This window comes from Muntiacus reevesi, chromosome 2 (genome assembly GCF_963930625.1).
Source record: "Muntiacus reevesi chromosome 2, mMunRee1.1, whole genome shotgun sequence".
Taxonomy (NCBI): domain Eukaryota; kingdom Metazoa; phylum Chordata; class Mammalia; order Artiodactyla; family Cervidae; genus Muntiacus; species Muntiacus reevesi.
Genome location: NC_089250.1, coordinates 49,443,068 through 49,453,304, shown reverse-complemented (window position 1 = coordinate 49,453,304; position 10,237 = coordinate 49,443,068).

Below are 10,237 nucleotides of genomic sequence, written 5' to 3'. Positions count from 1 at the left end.
CCCAGGCCACGGCATAGCCCACACTCGTCAGTATAAACTCTATCTGGTTGCGCCAGTTGCCCTGTTGGCAGCTATGGTCCTTCTCAGTGGCCTCGCTGGGCACGGCACCGTTCTGTGCAGACAGGAGAAAAGCCACCATCAGCAAGGCATCGGCATGAGGGGCCTCACCCTTCAGGCCTCCCCCAGTGAGGACACCGTGGACCCTCCAGGCACCCACCCCCATCCTGGGCTTCCCCTCTGCTGGCAGGAGCTGCAGGCAGGCCTGGCGGAGGAGCACAGAGGGAAGAGTGGCTGCCAGAGGGTGCCAAGTGGGGCCTCCCTCACCTGCCCCTCAGCACCCTGTGCTGGGGGCACCAGCCCACCTGAGGAGCTGCTGCCAGCATCTCAGAGGTGGGACACTGAGACAGAGCTCGAGTTGAGAGCCCCCCAGCCCCAGTCCCTCCAAAGCCTCCCTTCTCCCTTCTGCGTGAGGATCTGGGAGCAGCTGAGCCTCATACCACGCAGCCAAGCTGGCTTGGGCACAAAAGGGCCTGTGTCCAGACAGCCCCCCAACCCGCTGCCACCATATCGCCAGGCTGAGCATGTTGCCCATGGCAGCTGGCTGGGGGGGAGGGGACACTGGACCCCTCCCTCAGCTAAAGGCTTTTTCTAGGGGGCACCTGGTGGTCAGGGCTGTAGGGTACAAGAAGGGGAAAGCAACTGAGCTAGGCCTGACCTGAGGAAGGCATTCTGGGACTCAGGATGGGAGGGCCAGGGGAGCCGCCTCTGATTGCCCATGAGAGGGGAGGGGAGACCTGGGGAAGCTGACCTGGGCGGGGCGGGGGGAAATGCTGCCCATGAATTGGGGAAGGAGACCAGAGTTGTAGGTACCATGTCAGACTTGGAACACAGACTCTGAGGAGTTCTAGTTCCAATTCCCTCAGGGGAACTAGAGGGAGTGACTCCGGAAAAGGGTCTCTGAGCTGAGAGAGCATGGGCTGCAGAAGAGGGGGCTGGTCAGGAAGGGCTGATGAGGGGGTTCGCCCCAAAGGAAGGATGCAGGTTTGCCTGGGGAGCTGCGGGGCTGGAATGGGTGGCCCGAAGCCCCACTGAGGACCCCAACCCCACAGCTGGGACTAACCCACTGAGGCCCTTTATAAGTGTGAGCACACCCATCCCCCATGCCACGTCCCTTCCACCCCTCCCACTGAGTCAGCCACCCTGAGCCAGAGCCTGAGGGGTCAGAGGAGTCTCAGAGGCAAGGGAGGACCCCGAGAGTCACCAACAGGGAACCCCAGAGAGTCCCTGAGTGGCAGTGACAGTCTCCCAGAGGGGGCCTGTTCTCCTGAGAGAAATGGCCAGGTGTCCCTGCGGACACCCAGGATGAGTGACATAGCCGCACGACCTACCTGAGGGACAGCGCGGTAGTGACACTGACCCTCAGTTTGAAAGAGACAGATTCAACGCGCGCAGGCAAACAAACAAATGGGCCTGGGGCTTTGACATGCTGCTGGACTCACACTGACCCACAGGCGCAGAGTCGGGGGATGGTCTCACCGAGCCTGCACCTTCCAGGAAGGCCTATTTGGGAAGGCAGGCCCAGAGACTCCAGCTCCTGATGGTGGCTCTCCTAGCCACACACCCTTTGCTCTCAGTGGGCGCACCTGGGGGGCCACTTTGGGCTTGCACAGCATGTGGGCACTACTGCACAGGCACCCTTGTCCTGCCCAAAGCTGTCACCTCCCACCCAGCACTGCCCAGAGGAGACCCTGAGCCTCACATGGTCCTGGGAGTTTTGGGGCCCAGTACCAGGAACCCTTCACAGGGCACCCAGGGCCAACCAGCAGAGCCTGTGTGCATGCACTCGCGGAGGTTTACAAGCACCTAATATGGTGCAGCACCAGCGGCTGCTCCCTGACCCTGTATCCCAGCCCTTCAGAGCCCCATTCAGGAGCTGTGGAGGGCATGCTGCTGTGGGGGCCTGCTCCACAGCTAGCCTCTGGCTTTTCATTCCAGTGCAAGCTGTGTGGAGGCAGTCTGACTGGTGAGGGCGTGGCGCTCAGCAAAGGACGGAGGAAGCCCACCTTCCTCCAAGGACACTGGAGGGAAGGGTCCCTCTGAGGGGGTTCCTGGGGGCTCTAGTTCCCTTCCAGCCCTCCTCTGGGAACTCCCCTCCACTTCCTTCCTGGACAGCAGTGCCCAAGGCCGGCGAGACTTTTCTAATGCCACACAAGTTTTTTTTTCCTTGCATAATTTTCCTCATTCTAAGCCCTCCATTCTTTTTGACCTGCTGGGTGGAAGCCTGTCACTGATAGTAACAGTCCCTGCAGAGGTTGTTGGCTCTGAGGTGCCCACAAAAGACTGGTGGCCCATCTGCCTAACCCACCTCGGCCCCGCCCACCGGCCAGGCTCCAGGCTCCTGCTGCCCATCACCCATCTCCCACTGTCTACTGCCCCTCGCTGCCCTCCCAACCTCCCTCCCTCGCTCACACCTGGCTGCTGAGTTAAACCAGAGGGGCCTGGTGGCCTTCTGGGTTGGTCCCTCCTCCTCGGGCTCCCTGGATAGCCCCTACCCTCACCTCTGACTCGTCGTCATGGGCCTCATGGGTGGGGATTGCCTCGTCCTGTGCCCAATCTTCCCCAGGCCCAGCAGGATGCAGACTACGGGACGTGCCTTCCACAGCTGTGTGGGTGGGCTGGCTGATCATCCTCCACGACATCTGCCATGCAAAGACATACACACAGAAGACACTCAGCGCCCCTGTCCTTAGCAGCAGTCCTTGAGGCAGCAGTGTCCATGCCTGCACAAGGATCTGTGACCTGTCCTGGGTTCACAACCTCCCACTCCATTCCTGCCTAGGAGGGTGAGCCACTCTGAGAAGCTGCTTATCTAAGTCCTCTCCCTAGCCCTCTGCACTCTGTTTATTCATTGTTCTGGGTGAGCTCCTGGAATTCAGGCAGTTCACCTCCGAGGGCAGAAACCAGAGCTCCCCCCACACCTCGAACTTGGCAGGGCGGGGATCTCGCACTGGGGTTTAGCATCCTAGCATTCTAGAACCTGCACCCTGAGGAGTCCAAATCTCTTCCACTCTCAGCATTGAGAGACCTTAGCTATAAAAGCAGGGGACAGATAGACAACCTCAATAGATCTCCTTAGATTCTGTAGCTCTGCCTTGCCTGGAATTTGCTACTTCTGACTCTCTCCCGTATTTTCCATTAGTTCCCACTGGCTTTCTAAACAACTTAAAAAAAAACGTTGTTATTGCTTTGTTTCCAATTATGAGCTTATCATTAAAAACAAACAAACTGGAAACTACAGCAAAGTGTAAAGAGGACACAAGGCTGCAGAGCCCACCCCCAGAGGCCACCCTCCCACCCCGCACCGCAGGGGCGCCCCTCCCTTCTTCGTGTCCAGACTCAGAGCCAGCCCAGCTTTCTACTCTGAATGATAGCTGTGCTCAGGCTGCCAACTCCCGCCCTCCGAGAGCAGTGTCCACTGGCTATTTCTGTGAATCGAGCGCTCTCTCTTCTGCTCTCGGTGGACACTGAGGACTCCTGGGGCAGGCCAGGATGGGCAGGCCCTGCTGGGAGCCAGCAGGCCTCTTGTCCAGGACCCTGTAGCCCCAGGGTTTGCTCAAGGGATGAAGTCCTATCTAAGAAACTTTGCAGAGGAGAACGGGCAAGACCCTACATCCCAGACTGACCTTGAGCCAAATCCAGATCCCTGGCAGCCTTCTCTGAGCTCCAGTGGGGGAATTGAGGCAGAACAGCCATGACAGTAAACCATGGCTGCCTTGGGAGACCCCATGACCTCACCCCCCATGGTTCTTGGTTCCCCAACTTGTCGTCCTTAGCTAGCACCTGCCCTGCAATGACAGAGTCTTCCATCCTTCAACTGGCTTCCTGATCCAGACATGTGAAAGAGTCAAGGGCCAGGCTGGAAGAGCAGGACCATGGGAAAATCTACCCCAGACTTGAGCAGTACGCAGGGGCTGTTAGTGTCTCCTGCCTCAAGGAAAACCTCACGGCACCTCTCAGGAGATCAGGTCCTCATATGGGAGGTGAGAGAGGCAAGGACGCGCCCTGTGCTATTTCATCCCAGAGCGCTGGCTCTGCCAGTTTTGACCCGCTATTGTTGTGGACAGCAGACAGGAGATGCAGCCCAGGCGCATCAGGCTCCATTCCAGACACTGGGAGTAGTGACGGGACCATTGGATGGGCTCTGTCTCTGCCCTGCAGCGCAGCAGTCCTGCCTCGCACTGTGGCAGCCATGAGCAGGCTCTGCCCCAGCTGGCGGGCAGAAGGCTGGCACTTTGGAAGTGGCTTTGGTTGCTGACCCTGGCAGTCCTGAGAGTGGAGGGCAGCCCTGCATGATGCTACTCCCAAATCCAACCCAGGTCTCCCCAGAGGATATGCCTTCTCTTGCCTTCTGGAGGTCAAGTCAGGATGCGCTGCAGAGAAAGGAGGTGACTGTCCCAGGCCCCTCTCCCTCAGTGCCATCAGCCACACTGTGCCTGCCATCCCCACCCTTCCCCGTCTTCCAGGCATGTGGGCACATACGAGGTGCCCATCCCACCCGGGCCCTCGTTGTGGACACTGGCGACCATTCCGCAGGGTCTGTCACCCCCTAGTTGAGACACTCGCCCACCCACTTCCCCCATTCTCCCCCACGCAGCCCCTGTACCAAGTCCGCCTGCCCCCTCACCCACTCTCCCCATAGGAGCAACTGCCATGGCACGGACAATGGGGCTGAATTGATTAGTCCAAGTCCTGGGCGCCTCCGGCCCCGTCTCCCCGGGGGCTAGGACAATGCAGCTTGGATGCACAGGGCAGATTCCCAGCAGGTCCTTGGGCGGGAGGCCCACACTCCCATTCTCCTCCCTCGCGCCCCCGCCACACAGCCAACTCTTCCTGCTCCTTTGCGCAGTTGCAACTTTCTGCATCACTTCTGCTGCTGTTTGCCTCTCTGGCTGGCTGTGCCTGCCCCTCCCTGGCACAGACCACTCAGCCCCTCTCCCCACCCCGAGTCCTGCCTCCCAGTCTTCCGGGCACCAGAGAGGGGGCTCAACCTCCTGGAAAATGACTGACCAGTTCTCGGCAGGAGGGGTCCACAGGTCCATGAGCCGCCGCCTTCGTCGGGTGAACACTTGAAAAGGAGTGCCTGCGTCTCGTCCACTCAGTCACACCTCAGCCACCTCCAGGTGACACTGATCCATCCCCTGCCTCGTCCACTGCCTGCTGGGCAGAATCAATTACTCTCACCTCATCTCCTCCAGATGGAGAAGGAAATGGCAACCCACTCCAGTATTCTTGCCTGGAGAATCCCAGGGATGTAGGAGCCTGGGTGGCTGACGTCTATGGGGTCGCACAGACCCGGACACGCCTGAAGTGCCTGAGCAGCAGCAGTGGGGCTCTCCTGTCCTGGGCTCCTCTCTACCAGCTCCCTTTCCTCTACACCCCAGGCAACCCGGCCCTACATGTTTAATAATAGAGGCACTAGGTCTCCATCGAAGGAACCAGCCCCACCCCCACCCCTGGTGCCCCCAAGCTCCCAGCTGCTCCCAGGCTTGGAAACACCCTGGCCAGCTGGGTTCCTGCATGGTCCTGTCCTAGGAACTGCCGAGGCATGATGGAGGCAGTTGAGCTGGCCTGGCAGAGACCATCTGGACTGGGAGTAAGGGGAGGAACACGTATGGCAGGCATGTGGGCCTGGGCACGTGCTGGGAAGTGGCTTGCCCTCCACGGGGCACCTGCCGCATGGAGAGCCCAGCAGAGGCTCCAAGAATGACACATGGTAGACACCAAGGAGACCCAGGGCACCCATGTCTTCACACCCAGGCCTGGGCAAAGGGGGATGGAAGTGAGGACCTCGTGGCCAGGGCCAGTTGCGTACTCCCGCATCCCAGGACACAAAAGGCAACACAAGTCACAGACATGGGAGGGCCCAAGTGCCCCTGTTTACACACATGGCCCTCAGCTCCCTCTGCTCTGCCCCGCCGTGGCCTCTCGAGAAGGGGCATCCTTCATGATCTGCCCTTAAGGGACCACGGGCAGCTAATCAAGTCCAGGTACAGCTGCCCAGATTAGTTAAGAGGGACAGCCTTCTCAGAGACAAGCGCTACATGGAGGCAGCACTGGTTCCAACTGAGTCCTGAGACCAGTGTAGGCCAGGATCATAAGCAAAACTGAGAAAGAAGCAGGAAGAGAATCTCGAGAACCACTGGGGGTGCCCAGGGGACCTGCTATGGAGCCTCAGACGCAGCAGCAGTGGGCAAAGGTCAAAGGGCACGAAGGAAATGACGTTATGGCTATCTTTAGGCACATCCTGGTGCTGGGAACAGGAGTCCCAAGGCGGCATTCCCTTCCACAGACAGGCTAGCCGGCAGAGTCTGGGGTCAGGGAAGCTCAGCCCCGGCAGGGGTTCGGGGACCCTGGGATTCAGGCTCTCTGTGCTGCCCACGTGGGTCCCACATCACCCCTGCCGCCCGAGTCCTTTCAGGGTCACTCCAGAAAAAGCAGAGCAGCCAGCGAGTACTCAGAGGGTTCCTTAAGTTTCACGGGACTCAGACTCTCCATGGAAGGAGGGCCAGAGCCACACTCCACTTTCTGCTACAGGCCTATGGCAATTCCAACACTTCTGGCAAGAAGGAAGCCAGTCTTGATCCTATTACGGCATCTACTCCCCTCTAGCAAGTATGTGGGTCTGGAGACCTCCGTCTCTGCCCACATCTGGGCACTCAAGAGCTCAGGCTGGCTCAGGAATACTTTGAGAAGCCTAATTCATTCAGACTTCTTCCAATCAGCAGTGGGCCAGACCAGAGAGGGCCTGAGGAGCTGGATGCTGGAAGCTCAGGACCACGCATGAGAGAGGGTCCTGAGCCTGGAGCACAGCTCTTTGGCTCCCTCCCCAACAGCATTTCTCTGGACCGAGGACTTAAGAGTCCCAGAAATCCCTGGTGACAGGGCTTGTTTGGGGAGGGCTCAGCCAGAGACCCGAGGTCAATCAGTCTTTAACTGAATGAGAACAGCAACAGGAGAATCCATGTGGGGAAGGGAGGAGCCAAGGGAAGGGCCATGCTTAGCCACTGGCTTCCTTCCAGGAAGCTGCCCAGTCTCACTGGTTCTTGAGCCAATATCCCCAGCGAAGGAAAACAACGACCGCCCTTGGGATATTTTCCTGGCTTCTGATTCCAGAGCCGGCCTGCTCCGTCCATCCATGAGCCATCCGTCCATGAGCTGGCCCTGCTCTTGCCCTCTGCTTCGCACCACCTCTCCTGTGCTCTGAGGCAGTGGGCAGTGAACAGCCGTGACTTGGGGAAAGGGGAGAGGGATGTGTCCTGAAAGATCTCACAAGAGGATTCAGCATGAAATGTTCAGTGCTATATTTCGAGTGGAAGAAGAGAAAGATCAGTCTCTGAGGACTCCTTGATCAGTCCCTACGGAGTGCTCCCCACAACAGGCAGAGCACAGGATGAGGGCGCCGAGGTGTCAGCCACAGGACAGCCCTCCCGGCAGGATCCACTGCTGCCTGCTCTCCAGGGTATCTTGTGACAAGGGTGGGGCGTGTGCTTCCTGCCTCCCAGCATGACTTTCGGGCTCTGCAGCAGAATCTGCCTGCTGTGGGCTCCAAACCGCGGCAGTATCTAACCTGCTGGGTGAGGGGCTGCCTGCTTGGGCCTGCGATAGCCCTAGCACTCAGGAGTCCTGGCAGTGCCAGACTTGGGGCCCCGTGGAGCCTGCCAGGCCCTCCTGTTGGGGCCAGCAGCTGACAGCAGGCCCTAGAAGGGATGGACGGCGCTCATGACCCCCACCCCCTCGCTGCAGTCTGGTCCGTATGCTCACTAGCGTCCCTTTGGCACCTTTTCCTGCCATGGTGGTGGTGGGTGAGGGGCTTTGGAGTCCCGGACCACACTCACAGGCTCTGTTTCTAGCACCTTTCACAGTACAGGCCTCCAGAGCTGTGGAGAGAGCAGAGAATGAGGTGAGGATGTGGCCCAGAGGAGGCAGGGCAGGACATGAGGGGCTCTCCAGGACAGGAAGCGCAGGCCCCAGACCACCTGCCACTCTTCCCTCCCGTCCTGCTCCTTTCTGGATGACCCTCAGTCCAGTTCCTACCTCACTCTTCTCCTTACCCTTCCCCTGAAACCCTTGGTCTCCAGGCTTCCTGTCTCAATGGGCAAAGGTTTATTTTTGACTCTCCAGATGCCCAATTCGATTACAAAAAAAATTTTTTAAATGAACACAGAACTGGGACAGGGTCCAATTCCTTCATCGTCTGTGTGAACGGCCTCAACCTTTCCCCTGAAGGTGAGTCAACTTGGATCAGCACTTGCTCGCCCACATCGCCCCAGCCAGGCAGCCAGGATGGGCCTTCCCTATCTTGATGCTGCTCAGCCTGGACTCCCGGCATCTGGACTTACATCACTCACTTGGACCAGGAGCTCTGGGCACATCAAACACAGCATGTGCAGGCACGCCTCCATGCCTTTGCTCAGACGGGACCCTGCCGAACACCTTCCCTCCTGCTCCCCAGGTGACATTCCACAAACCCTTTGGGACCCTGCTTCAGTGTCACTTCTCCTCTGTTGCTTTTCCTGACACGGCCCCCACTCGACTCCAGAAGGAACAAATTGCTTCCTCTTTGGTGTTTTGTGTTACCAGTGTTCTTATAAACTCACTCTAGACATATTTGCTTATGTCTGTCAACTGTGGGTTGGGCAGTTCCCTGAGGGATTGGATGTGTTTCATTGACCCCTCTGTGCCCTGCTCAGCCTGCCCTCAATCATTCCCAGCATAAGAGTCTTTTCAAATGAGGTAGCTCTTCACATCATGTGGCCACAGTACTGGACTTTCAGCTTCAGCATCAGTCCTTCCAATGAATATTCAGGACTCATCTCCTTTAGGGTGTACTGATTGGATCTCCTTGCAGTCCAAGGGACTCTCAAGAGTCTTCTCCAACACCACAGTTCAAAAGCATCAATTCTTTGGCACTCAGCTTTCTTTATAGTCCAACTCTCACATCTATGCATGACTACTGGAAAAACCATAGCCTTGACTAGAAGGACTTTGTTGGGAAAGTAGTGTCTCTTCTTTTTAATATGCTTCTGGGTTGGTCATAACTTTTCTTCCAAGAAGTAAACAAATGTCTTTCAATTTCATGGCTGCAGTCACCATCTGCAGTGATTTTGGAGCCCCCCTAAATAAAGTCTGTCACTGTTGCCACTGTTCCTCATCTATTTGCCATGAAGGGTTGAGACCACATGCCATGATCTTAGTTTCCTGAATGGTGAGTTTAAAGCCAACTTTTTCACTCACCTCTTTCACCTTCATCAAAGAGGCTCTTCAGTTCCTCTTCGCTTTCTGCCATAAGGGCGGCATCATGTGCATATCTGAGGTTATTGATATTTCTCCCGGCAATCTTGATTCCAGCTTGTGCTTCATGTTTTTCGGGAACTCTCCTGCTTTTTCAATGATCCAGTGGATGTTGGCAATTTGATCTCTGGTTCCTCTGCCTTTTCTAAATCTAGCTTGAACATCTGGATGGTCGCGGTTCACATATTGCTGAAGCCTGACTTGGAGAATTTTGAGCATTAACTTGACTAGTATGTGAGTTGAGTTGCAATTGTGCGGTACTTTGAGCATTCTTTGGGATTGCCTTTCTTTGGGATTGGAATGAAAACTGACTTTTTCAGTCCTGTGGCCACTGCTGAGTTTTCCAAGCTTGCTGACATATTGACTGCAGCCCTTTCACAGCATCATTTTTTAGGATTTGAAATAGCTCAACTGGAATTCAATACCCCCACTAGCTTTGCTCGTAGTGATGCTTCCTAAGGCCCACTTGACTTCACATTCCAGGATGTCTGGCTCTAGGTGAGTGACCATATCATCATGATTATCTCGGTCATGAAGATCTTTTTTTGTACAGTTCTTCTGTGTATTCTTGCCACCTCTTTTTAATATCTTCTGCTTCTGTTACATCCATAGCATTTCTGTCATTTACTGATCCCATCTTTGCACGAAATGTTCCCTTGGTATCTCTATCTCCAAATTCCTTTAAGAGATCTCTAATCTTTCCCATTCTATTGTTTTCCTAAATTGTCCAGCAGGCAGTCAGGGCTGGTCACAGTTCATTTATTCCACAAATATTTATTTCGGGCTTGCTCTGGGCCAGACCTGTGCTGGGCCCCATGAACTCTTTAGTCTCTGGCCTCCTGCAGCTTACAGGCTGGGTGAAAACAGAAACCAGTCAAACAGGTGA